The sequence below is a fragment of the Nipponia nippon genome, unplaced genomic scaffold, assembly GCF_047370975.1.
Source record: "Nipponia nippon isolate SJK-2023a ecotype South Korea unplaced genomic scaffold, ASM4737097v1 scaffold_13, whole genome shotgun sequence".
NCBI classification, from domain to species: domain Eukaryota; kingdom Metazoa; phylum Chordata; class Aves; order Pelecaniformes; family Threskiornithidae; genus Nipponia; species Nipponia nippon.
In genome coordinates, this window is record NW_028262324.1 from 13,848,586 (window position 1) to 13,863,056 (window position 14,471).

General features: G+C 48.0%; 1 long non-coding RNA gene across 5 annotated transcripts in view; it reads left to right on the forward strand.

Moving 5' to 3' along the window:
* The first annotated feature begins 11,344 nt into the window (after positions 1 to 11,344).
* The window catches only part of LOC148056553 (uncharacterized), a 68,198-nt gene continuing 65,071 nt past the window's right edge, over positions 11,345 to 14,471 (forward strand). For 4 of the 5 annotated variants that reach the window (XR_015703080.1, XR_015703083.1, XR_015703081.1 and 1 more), the window contains exons 1-2: positions 11,345 to 11,596; positions 11,722 to 11,880. This is a non-coding gene — a long non-coding RNA (uncharacterized LOC148056553). The remainder of the gene's footprint in view (positions 11,597 to 11,721; positions 11,881 to 14,471) is intronic. The other variant, XR_015703082.1, reaches the window with a different exon arrangement.

The window sequence follows — 14,471 nt, forward strand, 5'->3', positions numbered from 1 at the left end:
TAACGTGATAGAAGTCCTTCAGCAAAATGAGATTATCAGCTGTCGCAATCCAGTTTGCTCTTTTAAAAGATGTTTGTCAGTTTACATCAAACCCTTTGTTGGCTAATGGAATATATCAAAGGGACACTGTCAAGGGTTTTCGAGCCACAGGTTTGACCTACCTTAAAATAGCTGTTATTAAATGGGATAGTTATCTGAAATCCGGATCTCTTTTTTTTTTAAAGAGGAAAATGACACTCTGCCCTTGTAAATTTGATGCCTGCAATTAAATCAAAATGAAAACAAGAGATCCAGATCAAAAGAGAAAGCAGAGTGCTCTTTATTTTGTTCAGGTCTATAGAAACACAGTCCTTTCTCCTTTTGCAGCTTCCAAGCCTCGCTAGCTGAAGCAGCCTGTTGCTGGAGCTGCACTGTCATTGCTGCTGAGGCTGATACACACACAGAGATATTCTGGCATGAAGCTCCCTTCCATTAACATATTTTTTCTATGAATGGCACTGTTTGTCCTGCAGAGTGGAAAATCCCTCTGCTTGAAAAAATGGTCTCGAGGGACCAACTCTACAGGGAAGGAAGAAATTTATTCGCCCAGGCTCACGCGGTCTTGGTCCCTCTGCTGAGAATGACAACCAGCGTGACTCCATGTGTCAGCAGAGGTCCTGGCTCAGGAACTGGGCTGAGAAATATGGGGTAATTTGATGTTGACATTAAAACCTGTCACCATCTGAAACAGCAGGGGGGAAAAATAACAATATTTGCTAAAAGGCAGAAGATAAAATCACTAGATGAAATTACTGCTTCAGAATGACCTTCTAAAAATACCTGCGGTGATCAGTCTGGATGGCTGGAGAGCTGCAAACCGGAACAGTGGAGACCCTGCTCTGAAGCCAGGTCCTCCCTGGAAGGAGGTAATTTGCACCTTGCAAAAACACTGTCCCCAAATAAATTACGATCATAATGAACCACAAAGACAACAGACAAAAGAATCCCTTTCCTTGTAAACAAAGGAGCAGGAGGGAAGGCTCCAGCTCCAGATTCAGCCCAAGCTTGGCCGTTCTCTCTCGTGAGTGCAAAGGTTAACAAAGAAGGTGGTGGCAGGCAGACTGGGGCTGCAGCCCGGGCAGACCCAGGCAGTTTCTCTTGGCGCATGCTGCCAGCACATCTCCCACAGTCACCTTCCCCTACAAAACAGGCAATGATTCATTTGCTGTTCTACTTTCCCTGCATCCAACAACACCTGCTCGAGTTTTCCAGGGAGCTCTTTGCAGCGGGAACCCTGTTTGCATTTCCTGCTGCCTCTCAACAAGGGTGACATTACTGACCGTGGTAGGGCTGCGTTTCCTATTGCTTGCATAAATCCCTTTTGATTTCACAATCTCTTTGCTATAGGCAGAAGCATCAATACGCAACAGGGTACAAATCACCCCACGGGCCCATGTACACTCTTAATTTCCAATGCATTAGCAGCACACTCCAAAGCTCCATTCCAAGACAGCCAATAAAAATGAATTAACTGAACAGTCATTAGGATATAATGTGGTAGCGTTAAGGTGAGTCACAGTATAATTACCATTATTTCTAATGGAGTTACCATGCCATTACCGCAGAACAACACACCTCACCTCTGCCTTCGAATGGGCACACACCTCATTGCACACGCACTGTGGTGAACGCTCAATTCGAGCACAAAAAAAAAGGAGAGATCCAGTGCTTGCCTGGAAAATTGCAGCCCCAAGTCAGATATGTGCGAAAACCACAGGTGCTGTGGGTGGCTGGACTTGTTAGAAAATCTACGTCTGTGTCAATGGCATCAAAATGAGCCTTTTATTGACTACAGTGTGTTTTGGATCAGGACCGTCAGGTTTCTTAACAGGGATTCCTAAAGAAAGGTAGATTAGGCATTCATGATCTGTGGGCATTTAAGTAAGTTTTGAACCTGAAAGCCAAATTCATCTGCATTCATGGGAGGAGTAGCAGACAGAAAGTCATTGACTTCTAGCAGGCTGCAGCAAACCATGTGGCTGAGGCAAAGGCATGGACTCCTGATGGTCCCATGGAAGGGAATGCTGCAGCATCTGTTCCCCACTTCAACTTCCTAGGAGACCTTTGGCTTTAGCAGTGTCCTCCACAGGTTTGGGGTTTGCTTCTCTCAGCACTCCTGGTTTACAAAGTGGTTGGTGGACTTTTCACAATGTTCATCCCACTGCCAGGTTTGGGGCATGTTGGCTGGTTCCGGAGAGATTGTCCATAAGGAGCCTGCAAAGGCAGGGAATATGGGATGTGACATAAATGTATTCTGCTAATGCTGTAAATTAGTCATCTCAAATATGTATTTAATATAATAAATTTGGAAGACAGCTACTGTAGGTTAAGTAGCAACTGACAGCACTTATAATGAGGATTAATATACATACAGGTCCTACAGATTTGTTAAACTTCAATAAATATTTATTATAATCTACTGGTTCTTAACTTACACTTGAATAAATTGGCTAATGTTAAATAAATAGAGAAGCATGACCGAAAGGAATGGGCAAAAGCCTGTCGGTGCCACTGTAAGCTCATGACTCACAAGGGGTATGTCCTAACAAAAACCAGCCTACTTAGGTTTGGCTTCAATGCCAGCTAGTTCAACAAGATTTGCATTAGAGCCTTCATTTCCAATTATGTTCCAGAAGGGAATTTCTTTGAAATTTTGGATGAGATGATCCTTTTCACTCAGAACACATTAAGAGTTACTTGTGTCCTTCCTAAAGAGCAGCCTTTGCTCCAATTATTCCAACAATCCCGAGAGGAAATTAGTTATTCTTGACTATGTTGCATCTTGATGTGGTCTGAGCATGAAAAACTAACCTAACTTTTGCACCTTGAGGAAAAAATACCATTTACTTTCACTTATATTGGGTCCATATTTTTCAGGGAAAAGGAACTAAGGCTGTGGCTGTAGGTCTGAAATGGAGTAAGGACGAAATTGCTCCCATCAGGCTGTTGTGTCCCAGTAGTCTGCGGAAGCTCCAGTTGGAGATATCTGACCAGGGTCTAGGAGTGGTCCAGATGCCATCTGACCATCTCTCAACATGGCATCTCTGACATGGCTCTTCCAGAACTGGCTTGGTCACAGCTCCTTCAGGTACATCATGCTTAGCTGGAGGCACAGCAGTGTGCCTGGAAGGAGCAGATTTCCAAAGGTACTCGGGTCTCTTAAGATGTGGGAGGAAGTTCAGCTGAATTTCAGAAGTGCTTTGCCATAAATAAGCCTCTAATTCACTGCTTGTGCTTTTGGAAATGTTACCAAGCACCTATCTGCCTGCGTGGGTTAGTGCCTAATTGCCGTTGAAGGTCTGGCAGGGGCAGGGACTGCATTAAAAGCTCCTCAGACCACTGTGCAAGGCTTTGCACAAGGCAGAAATGAAGAAGGACAGCAAATTTTTGAACTGCCTATCATGATGAGTACAGAGCACATTGTTTTGCTAAATTATTTTTGCTCGCTGTTTCGTCTATGTATTTTTTGTTGATTTTTTCCTGACTTATCAAAGGATTCTTGGACATGTCAGAAGAACTTTTACCCATAACTGATGATAAATTACCTTCTCCTGTAAATGCAACATGGGGCATATTCTGCTGGCTGGCATTGCTGTTCATTACCATCTTTCGTGGGTCATCTTGTTGGCTTCCTCTCCCATCATTATGTCTTTGCCTATGATAACCTCTTTGACATTGTCTTACCGATATTTTCTTAGCCTTCCTGGACCCTTTCCCTACTGCTGTCATGCACAGGCTTGCAATAAATATTTCCTCAATCCCATGTGACAGATAATAATGTTTTTCTTAATTGCTAATCACATCTATTAGTGAGTTACTTGCAGGAGAACAGTTAATTCCAGACCGCTTAGAAATTCTGCAGACGGGCTGTGGGTACGTGCCATGCTTCCCAGGGCGACTCCCAAGCCTTGAGCCCTGGTGAGCTGGTGAACTCTGCACCACCGAGACTGAATCTAGAAGTGATGCGGTTTCATTCCCAGCCTTGGACAAAAGAGGAGAAATTAATCTTATGGATGAGGTTGACCCCAGCCAGTAGCACAAGTCCTGTCTAATGCATTTTGGGGGGGAAACACAGACCCCCATAGGAAAGCTGAACTTGTAGAGAGTGGTTGACCTGAGCAAGGGCTTGGCTCAGCAGAGCATCAGGCACAAAGCCACCGACACAGGTCCCTCAGAGGATGTCTTGCCTTCTCCTGGGCAGGCAGCAGAACCTCACCGATGCCCCTGGCTGCAGTGGGTTGCTCGTCTTTAACACCCTCGGCACAGTGCTGCAGGATTTCCTTGGCTCAGACGTTGTCAGAAACTCAGAAACAGTCTCACAGATGAGATAAAGGTGGTGGGATGACCCTCAAAGCCAGGCAGTCCCGATGACTTCAGGGAATTGAAGTGAAGCCAGAAGTAAAGTCTGAGTGAGAGCCTAAAGCATCTGCACAGCACAGCCTGATGGGGAGATAACTGTAGGGAAATGAGAGGCAGGGAGGGGGGTAAAATGAAGCGGTGAGCATTTGTAAATGGGACTCCTCAGGAATTGAACATGATTGCCTAAAAACTCCCACACTTCCTCCGAACAGCTGCTTTCTCTGTGCTAAATAAATCATGCATCTTGTTACCTTATCCTGTATGCATGGAAAAGATGTGTTTGAGCAAAAAAGAGCAGGGCCCTTCCAGCACTTTGTTTTTCCCACCAGCCTGCGCCTCTCGTGTCAGTTCCTGATATCATTTCTCTCCCATCCTCCCCCAGTTTCTCTGCTCCCAAACCAGTCTGATCCAACTCTGGCTCTGGCCAGCCATCAGCAGTGACCCCAGGCACTCCTGTCCCGAGATTTGCCGTGGAGGAGCCTGATAAGAAACCTGAGAGCAGGTTCATGCTCAGTGGGGTGATGTGGAGGTGCTCAAGGGGACTTGGACCATCTCCACTGGTGCCCCTGCCCCAGCCCTCATCCCTCCAAGGACGCTCTTCTTGCACCTCAAAACCTCGCTGAGGATGGTACCCCGCAGCCGGCTGCATTTGGGGGTGCAAAGGGCACGGCTGCGTTTTGGGCGTGAGTTATTCGAGGTAGCGGGTCTTTGCAGAGGAATGCATTAACGTCAGGAGATATTTCTGTAGCGTGCACCAAGCCACGAGTGTCCTTTTTGCTGTTAAGCACCACCAATGTTAATCTGGGAGGGAGCGGGAGGCGTGCTCGCTCAAGGAAGATGTGGGAAACCAATTACAAGTTCTTATAGAAATCCAAATGTCTCTTCCTAAATACGCCGCCTCTCAAAATGAGGCTGAGATTTAGCTTTCACAATAAGCCTGAACTGTGAACTTTTTAATTTGCACATGGTTTCAGGAAATCTAACTCATCCTATCAGAAAAAAAAAGCCACTTTAAAAAATGCTATCTTGCTTGTTTCTTTATTCCAGGAGCAGAGTAATTTATGTACTCATTTAATTTTGTTCTGCCACAAACAAAACCACAGTATATAATGTGATCTCTGTTGCTGGAATGCTTACTGTTGGAAGGACATCGGAGAAGACATAAATGTCCCTGACACAAAAGAAGATCCCAGGTTTCAAAGAGATCACACAGATTGGAAAAAACAGTTTTTCTGGTTAAATTTATGAGTGGTCCTTTGTTCTTTCCTTTATAGTATGATAGCATAATAATTTTTTAAAACCACAGTAAGAGCCAGGTACCTGAGAGATTGGTGCTTTATAAATACTTAAACAGATAGACCGCTATGAAAATCTTTTGTTCTGCTGCATTTTTGCCCATTGTTAATATTGCTCCAACAATGCAGGAAAAAAACCCCTCTAATAACCGAAAAACATTTGTGTTTGGAGGTGAGATGGTTAGTGTCTTCAGAGAAATATCTGCCAAAACAAAGAGCATTACATTACACACACAAACTGCAGAAGCAACGTGCTGGTTTTGCATATATGTGCATACAGAGATACCGAAAATCTCCCAGCCAGCCAGTGAAACAGCCGTATTTCATCATTACGATAGCATCCGACGGCTGTATTTCACAACTTCTGAAAAGTCAGAGAAAAACCCAACCCTTACATCTTGCTGAACAAAAAAGCCCTCAACATGTGAATGAACTCAAGTCAGCTGGTGGGTAATTGGCAAAGTTATCTCGAATGTCATGGTTTCATCCACCAACAGCGAGACGCTGATAAGCCCCGGAGGTGGCTGAGCTCACCAGGAGGACGCGGGGAAGCAGCCTGGGCTGCCTCGGCACCCCCAGCCATGCCCTCGCTCCCCAGGCAAAGCAACCCCTTCTCCTGCCTCAGTTTCCCAATTAAAAAAAGGAGAGCATCACACTGCTGTCTCCCACATTAGGATTTTGAGAGGGAAGGGCGTTAGTAGTGTGCTATCAATGAACACCGCTTCTGTTTGTCATTAGTTTTGAAAACAATTTTATTTCCTTTGTCTGGCCAGAAACACCAAATGAAAGGAAAAAGCCTGGGGGGGCGGAGGGGGAAGAAGTACCTTTTGCATCATATCCACATGAATTGTATGTCGCACAGACATGTTCTATCCATGTACATTGGAAAAGGCTGGAGCTGGCCTCTGGGAGAAGTTAGTAGACATGTGTTTTTAAGCACCATTACGTTGCAGAATGGTGATGCAATTGCTGCTTTCATCTGGTGGGAGAGTCGCAGGCAGCAGCTTCCCTCGGTCTGTCTTCGCTGGCGGGGCTGAAATTTTCTCAAGTGATGTGAAATTTTGCAAGGGGTTCAGTAAATGGAGAGGTGGGACCCTGCGCAAAAAAAAAGGTGCTTTTTATTAAAATAATGAACTTAAATTAGCAAAAGGAAGAAAATTGGCTTCAGGAAGATGGAATGGAAATAAACACTCTTCTTTTGGGTCAAACTATATATCAGGTGTTATAGTCGTGTGGTGTGAGAGCCAGATCTCATGCTGACTTAGGGGACTTTGCAGGCAGCTCCAAAGCCCAGAGTTGGTCTTCCCCAGTCTTCAATAAAAGACAAAGCCAAGAAAAGATTTGCTTTTATAAAGTAAAGAATAACTCGTCTTTTCACTAGGTGTTTGGAGTATTTTGGTTTTGGTAGGGATGCACCAATTTGTCAAGACCTTAATTTTTGGAAAGAACTTATCTGTGTTGAGACAACTGCCATTGGCAAAAGCTAATTCCACCTACTGATGGAATTTTGGGTCAAAGTAAGAAAAAGAGACAAAAAAGAGAGAAGACACATCCCCGGCAACCTTATCAGCTAGGAACAGAACAGAGCCACATTCAAGCTTCTGTGCCAATAAAAAATTATTCATACAAGTTCTTACGGAGAACAGAGGAAGACCAACCACTGGGTGACCAAGAGCCTCCTCGCCACCGGCGAGGTGGGAAGGTGGCTGGGCCAGCAGGTTGCTGGGAGATGCCCAGCTTTTCCAGGAGCTCCCTTGAACTGGAGGTGTTGGGGGTGCTGGGAGAGGGGACAGGGTGGATGGTTCGGGCAGTGTGGCTTCATCCCAGGAAAGTGCAGCATCTTCTGTGGGATGTGAAAACCTGAGTGACCTGACTCTTATCACAGCGCGCTGTCCAGTCTTTTGGTTTGAGCCAAATTTTGGCCTGTAGAAAACCAGAAATCAATACAAAAAATGCTCCAATTGGGTCAATAATCTGCATTTTTAGTTTTTTATTATTAGAAATATTCATATTACAGTAGCTTGGTATTTTAGAAGGCTATAAATGCATTTTTATATAATCAGCATTTTTAAAAGTCTATAAACATCCACTATGTTTGCCTAATGTACTATAAAAGCTTCCAAAGGAGCTGTTATTATCCAACTTGTCACCTCACACATGCTCCAAGGAGGAATTTTTTTTCCTTGTCTGTTGTTAATAAAATGAAGCAAACCATTAACAGCTTTGGAGCTGCGAGGAGAAGTAAAGGGGCTTGTAATCTTGGACTCCAAAGGAAACGTCTGCAGCTTTGCTCCTCGCCTCTTTGAGATTCCCAACACGCAACAACAATTTCAAACAGACAAAATCAGTTTAGGTTACATAAATTCAAAAGCCCAGGCCTGCTTCTTTTAAAGTAACATCTTGCATTTTGTTTGGAGTGTTGCAATCTCTCACATAACATTTTGAACTGGTTCAGTTTTACAGTCTGCCGTGCATCTTCCTCAGGTTTCTTTGGTTAAAGGAGCTTTAATGCAGAATTATTACATGCACACATACATACATTATTATTACATACACATATATGTATATATTTATGGCTGTATGCAAATGTATATATATATATATATAAAGTCTAGCAGGCTGTGGTGGTTGCACATTCAGGACCTGTCTCTCCTGGCACTCTCTGCATGCCAAACTCCCAGCGTTATCGGCGCACAGAGCAAGCTCCAGACCAAGTCCTGATAAAAAGATGCCATGCATTTTGGAGAGGAACGCAGATATTTTAGTCCCTGCGAGCTCAAGGGTGAGTGTGGTGTAAATCAATTAGTGAAGGAAAGAAATCTGTGTGCAAAAAGCAGGTTTGGGTTTTAAACAATCTCTTAATTCACATCTCAGAGATTTGCTTTTGGTTCATCTCCGTTTATAGTTTGCTCCTGTTCCCAACATATCTTGGTGTCGGGATGGATTCTCAACCCCGGGGAACCTGTCAGGGATGTGATAACAACTCACTCAATCCAAAGAAGGGCACGATTGCGCCTGCGATAGCGAGCGGCTCTTAACAGCTCCCCTGCCGCCGGTGCAGGGTCCCGCCGGGGCACAGGGAGCTGCTCCTCCCAGGGACTTTGTGATTTCGGATGGGGCTGAAAATAGCATGAGAACCTGTCGCTTTTGGCACTCGGCTTCTCAAAAACCCCAAGATACTCCCAAGAGGGTAACAGGCAATGAATTCCCCATGTGCTGGCTGGGCCAGTATTTTGGGTAAAGGCCTTCCAGGATGAATTTGGGGTGGCCCTGGGGTGAACCAGGGAGGAGAAGGGTTTCCACAGCTTCAGTTATTGAAAGGGCACAAGCTGGGAAAGCATTGAAAGTCCTGGCTGATGCCTGAGGGGGAGCAGCTTGGACACCCCTGCAACGATGGAAAAGAGAAGGAGAAAAAACCAATGGATGCGGCTTACGCCACTGCAGGAAATTCCCAGCTGTTCTGCAGGGAAATGAGCCGAAGGTGCGAAGGGGACATTGGTGGTCACCAGGACCACGTTGGGGCAGAGGAGTGGGGAGGGAGGAGAAGCACTCCTACAGGCTCTCTCCCCACTGCCAGTCCCATGGCGGGTGGCAGGTTTGGTCCCTGGGGTCAGATAGAGCTGCCTGAGGGCTGCTCTGTGTTGTGTCCACCGCAGAGATGGCTCTGACACCTCAGGGACACTAGACTTCATGGTTTTGCTGCCACACACCCCGTCCTGTGCTATCCGAACAGTGACAGTGTGGAACAGCCTGTCCTTGGGACCAGGGGGCAGAGGGAAATCCAAGTTCCCAGCGTGGGCTCAGGAGAGCCCTTGGCTGAGACAGAAAAAGAGTCAAAGCAGACCAGGACAGAGAGCAGATGCGTCAGCCGTAGCAGCTATTTCTGGTATCGTCCTCCGAGCTGGGGAGCTCAGACATCAGGGCACGGGGAAGCACCGCTGGGACCTCCTGGGAGCCCTTCCCACCTCGTGGCACTATGGGGTGGTTCCGGCAGGCATTTCCCATCCTTAGATGACTTGCTATCAGCTCCCAACAAGTACAACAACCTCAGATGAGTGTTGCCTGACAGTCTCACAGGGGTGTCCTAAGTGGAGGTATCCGTTGGGATCGGCACTGCCGGGTCTCTGCGCAGAAGTGCATAGACCCCGTGGGTGGGCGTCTCCGTGACTCCACGTTCATTGATCACTGATGGGAGCAGAGGGTGTTGGGCACCTCACTGGGGTTTATGCAAACTTCCAACCCCAGCTCCACATCCAGCCACCACCACTCAAGCATGTGTTGGCAGATACCAGTCCCTCCAGCCCCAATCCCCCAAAGCCTGCCCACGGCGGTGGTCCGTCAGCAGCATGAGGTGCCCTTGGGGTGTGAGGAGATGTTGTGGTCCTTCTGGATGAGCCTTGATGAGGCTGCACGGTGTAGAGACCTGATGTGGGCAGGGTAGGGGGGGCCATTGGATTCAGGAGGTGCTCCAGGATGGGGGTCTGCTGCAAAGAAGCAGGACAGGCTGGCTGAATGCAGCCAATGCCACGTCTGTCATCATTTATCCGCTCTCCCAAGGTGACCTCCCCAGGGCTCTGCTGTCCTGGACATCTTTACTTTGAAGCTGGGTCTAACTCGAGTTTCTAGAGGTGTTCACCTGCTTCTCCAGGTGCAAGCCAAGGGCAGTGCCTGTGCTGCCAAAATCGCCCCTCCTCGGTGTACCGCTGGGTGAAGCTTTGGAGGCTGGAAAGCTCCCATGACCTCAAGGCCCAGGAGACACCGCTGTGTTGGTGACTCACATTAACCCACCATGGCGGAGGGGTGCCCTGGCTGGCAGTGGGGCTCCCCGGTGCTCCCCATGGAGGTCAGAAGGTCCAATACCTTCCCAGCCTTCAGTGCCTTTGGAGACAGAGGAGGACAGACGCGGCTGGACAACGAGGTGCCCAGGACCTTGTGGTGAGGGATTTGGCTCCAGCATGAGGTCTTTGAATCTCGGTTCTTCCATCCATAAGGTGAAAATCAGGATCCCTTGAGCTTCTTCCCCACCTTCTCGCCTGGATACCTTTCTACCATGGAGGAAGAAATACAAATGAAAGAAAGAAAAGGAGAGGAAAAGAATAAATACCGGAGGGAGCCAAAGGTCTTCCGGCACGGACAAGGTCTCTACTCCGTGTCTCCCACCGCCGGCGCTTACCAAACATAGCCAGGGCCCCGCGAAACCTTGGGCCGGCGGAGAGTAGTAAGATGAGCTCCCTCTTTATTTGGCCTAGCTAAAAATAGCAGAGGGGAAAAAAAAGGCAGAGTCAGGACCCTGCAGGACCAGTAGTCAATGGGCTGCGAGGAGCGATTGAACTCCAAATACTGCTCAGCAGCCTCCAGCTGACAGGCTATTTTTTGCCGTGGTTGACTAAATATGGTCAGGGAGGGAAGAGCAGGAGAAGGGGCCACTGGCCCGGGAGTGCGTGTTTCGGATGCTTCGCTGGGTATATAAGCACTGGAAAGGTGGACTCGCTTTCTGACCAGCGTTCCCCCCCTCCCCTCCGCCAGCCCCCCCCGGGGTGTGCGTGTGTGCATCCCTGTGGCAGCCTGACCCCCAGCCCGGGCTGACCCCCGGGGGGGGGGGCGAGGAGGAGAAGCCGGGGGTGGGGGGGGGGGTGGGGGGGACGCGGGCACTTCTGCAGGCGCAGCCCTTTCGCATCAAGGTGTGCTGCAATCCGGGCGGGCAAGGTTGCTTCTCCTTAACTCCTGCCTCGCCGGCCGCCGGCAGCGCTGCCCGGAGCCCCGCGCCCCGCGCCCCGCGCCCCCGCCCGGCGCCGCTCGGCCCCCGCGGTACCGCGCTGCCTCCCGCCTGCCTCCCCCCACCCACCCCGCCGCGATGCAGCAGCGGGGACGGAGTTGTAGTGGTGCTGGGTGGAGGGGGTGAGGTAAGGGTGGATGGGGAGGGGAGGGTTTGCCTGATGATTTTTTTTTTTAAATTTTTTTTTTTTTTTCTCCAAGTGAGGACTAATACCATTCCTGGGCCTGCTCTCTTTTTCCCTTCCTGCATTAGAGATTGGCTATAAGGAGAAGGCTGACGGCTGCAGCATGAAGCGCATTATTACCTTGTGATTCCATGACCCTCCTCTATGCATCCCTAACTCTCGAAAGCTGATTCAGCTTTCAGCTAGTGCTCTGGTGAGTCCTCTGCTGCAACAGAAGCTCCTAACTGGTATGTCTTTTTTTTTTTTTTTTTTTTTCCCCTTCCCCTCTTCTGCTCCCTGCCTTGCCTTTAACTGCTACCAGCTCAGCTTGTTTTTAAACACTTTTTCTGGCCAATGCAGGACTGAGTGCCCATCCAACTTACCCGGGGACTTAAATGTGGGCTTTTGCATCTGGCAAATGTATGTGTGTGTGTGTGCCGCGTGTGTGTGCCTGTGCGGGGATGCGCTGGGTGTGTGTTTAAGCTGTGGATGGGCTAGGAGACCTTCCCCCCCCCCCCCAGCTTTTTTTTTTTTTTTTTGTTCTGCTGTGGCATACTCCGCATTTAAAAAAAAAAAAAAAAACCCTAACAAACTGCAGAGCAAGCAGTGCACTAGAATAATCTGAACTGAAATGTTAGAACTTTGACATGCAACCATTCTGCAAGGTTAAACCGGCCTTTAAATGCCTAATTCAGACACAGGCTGGCTAATGACACCTGGGGGGATTGGGGCTTTATTTAGTTATTTGCAACAAACTCGTGCTATGAGCTGATACCAGCCAGAGCAAAAGGGTGAAATGTGGTTAAACTTAGCCTAACTTGCAGTGATCTCAATGCTGCGGTGATTAACTGTTAAAATGCCGAGAAATGAGCATTAATTGCGGGCGCATGGTTTGTGGACGATCAGGAAGGAAATAGGAGGAGGAGAAGTTAGGTTTTCCCTGCAAGGGTTTGGAATTCAGGTTACACTTCATACATGAATTGACTGTTATTGCTTCTGCAGCTCAGAGTTGACTGTGGTCGTTATATCTTATATGATAGTGGTGATACCTAGCCACATAAATATATAGACATCAGTATTGTGAGATGGATACTGTGCTACATACACACACGCACACAAATTTATGTATGTTTTGTAGCATGCATATGTATATTTTACACATCTTTATACACAGGTATATAAATGCTATGTATAAGCAGGTGTAACATATCATCCAAATACAATGCATCTCCAGGTTGTGTTTAGAGTATGGATATATGTATATGTTGGTGCCGGAGAGAGGGTACGCTCAGCAATCGTGTGTAATGGTATAGGCAGAAATCTGTGATTTGTGCTGTCAGTTTAATTGCTGGGTTTCTCTCGAGCTGATGGTTGTGCCTGTGTCTGCCAGGGACTGAGCCCCACGCCCAGCCCAGCCCGCCGTGGGCAGCGCTGGGGCGAGCGCTTGCCGCTGCCTCGGCCCCGCTTGCCTCTCCCTTCTCCGGCGCCCAGCCCTAAATACAGGCTGTCTCCAAAGTCCCCAAAGTTTTGTGCTGCACAGCTCCAGCTCGCCTTTGCCACCTGGACCTGAGCAGCACCTTGAGCCTGGGGCAGAGCAGCGATATAATATACAGCGCCTTGCTTTCCATCCCTCCCACCATCCTCCTTCTCCCTCCGCCCCCAGGCAATATCTCAAGCTCTTCCCTTCCCTTTTATCTGCCCCTTGGCCTCTGCACTATCCAGCTTTCCATCCATTTTTCTCCCCAGAACAGCCACGATTTTATTGCACGTTTTTCTGCTAAGAGCAAGCCCAGGAGCTCAGCGAGCCTAGGTGGGTCGAGGATGTTGGATGACGCTCACCCAGCACCACTTACTCTTGGTGGTAGCTGCAGGATGGGAACCACAGGGTGCCTCTGGCGTCACCGTTAAAAGCGCCGTCACGCCGTTTAACTGCTCCTCCACCAAAAGGCACAACCCTGGAAAGCGTGAGCTTCCACACAGAACCTCAAAGCAAATTTCAGTCTCCAGGATGAACTTTGCTGCTGTGGTTGTGCCATGGTCTTCAGTTTTAGTAAAGATTTAAAGAGTCATTATTTTAGCTCTGACATAGTGCTCTCTTTAGTGGCCAGCAGTTGCTGTCCCGCTCATCTGCAGAAGTTGGGGACCGTTCAGGACAGCCTATGTCAAATGCATTTGAAGAAAGCAAATTGGGTATGAGTTGCAGGTGTTTAATGGCCCAAGCAGTCCAGTAGCTGCCCTACTGTTGTCGGTCTGAAGGAAATTCAATACCATGGAGTGCCTTGGCTGTGCAGAACCCCCCACCAGCACTTTGATTTTTGCTGGGTTTTTTTCTTTTTTGAATCTTAAGCACTCAGACTTTCCCTCACACTCCTCAGCTCTCCCTTTGCTTTAATTTCACTGCAGTCATGCATTACAATGGTGCCACAGCTCCATCTCTCTTCCCCTTAATCCAAACTAAAGGTTGAAATTTGCCTTGAAACGAGACAAATAATGATGGTTAAAAGGGCCAACAAACCTAGGGGAGCGAGGAGGGGAGCTGCACAGGGCCAGGACCAAGGCATTTGCTGGTGTTGCACGAGGGGTGTAAAGCTATTTTGGGGGCTGGGGGCTGAGCACAGCGGATTTACACCCCGGCTCCGTGCGGCCTTTGCTTTTTGGTGGTGCTGGAAGTCGACAGGGAGCAGGGAAATATTTACTCCCCAGCTGGCAGTGATATTTTGAAAAGCAGTGGAAAAGCATCGATGCAATTAGGTAGTCCAAAGTGCTTAGTTTGCCACTTGCTAAGTTTACTTAAACCCTGTTTAAAGGGTTCATTAGAAGGCTGTGAGAAACGGTAAAA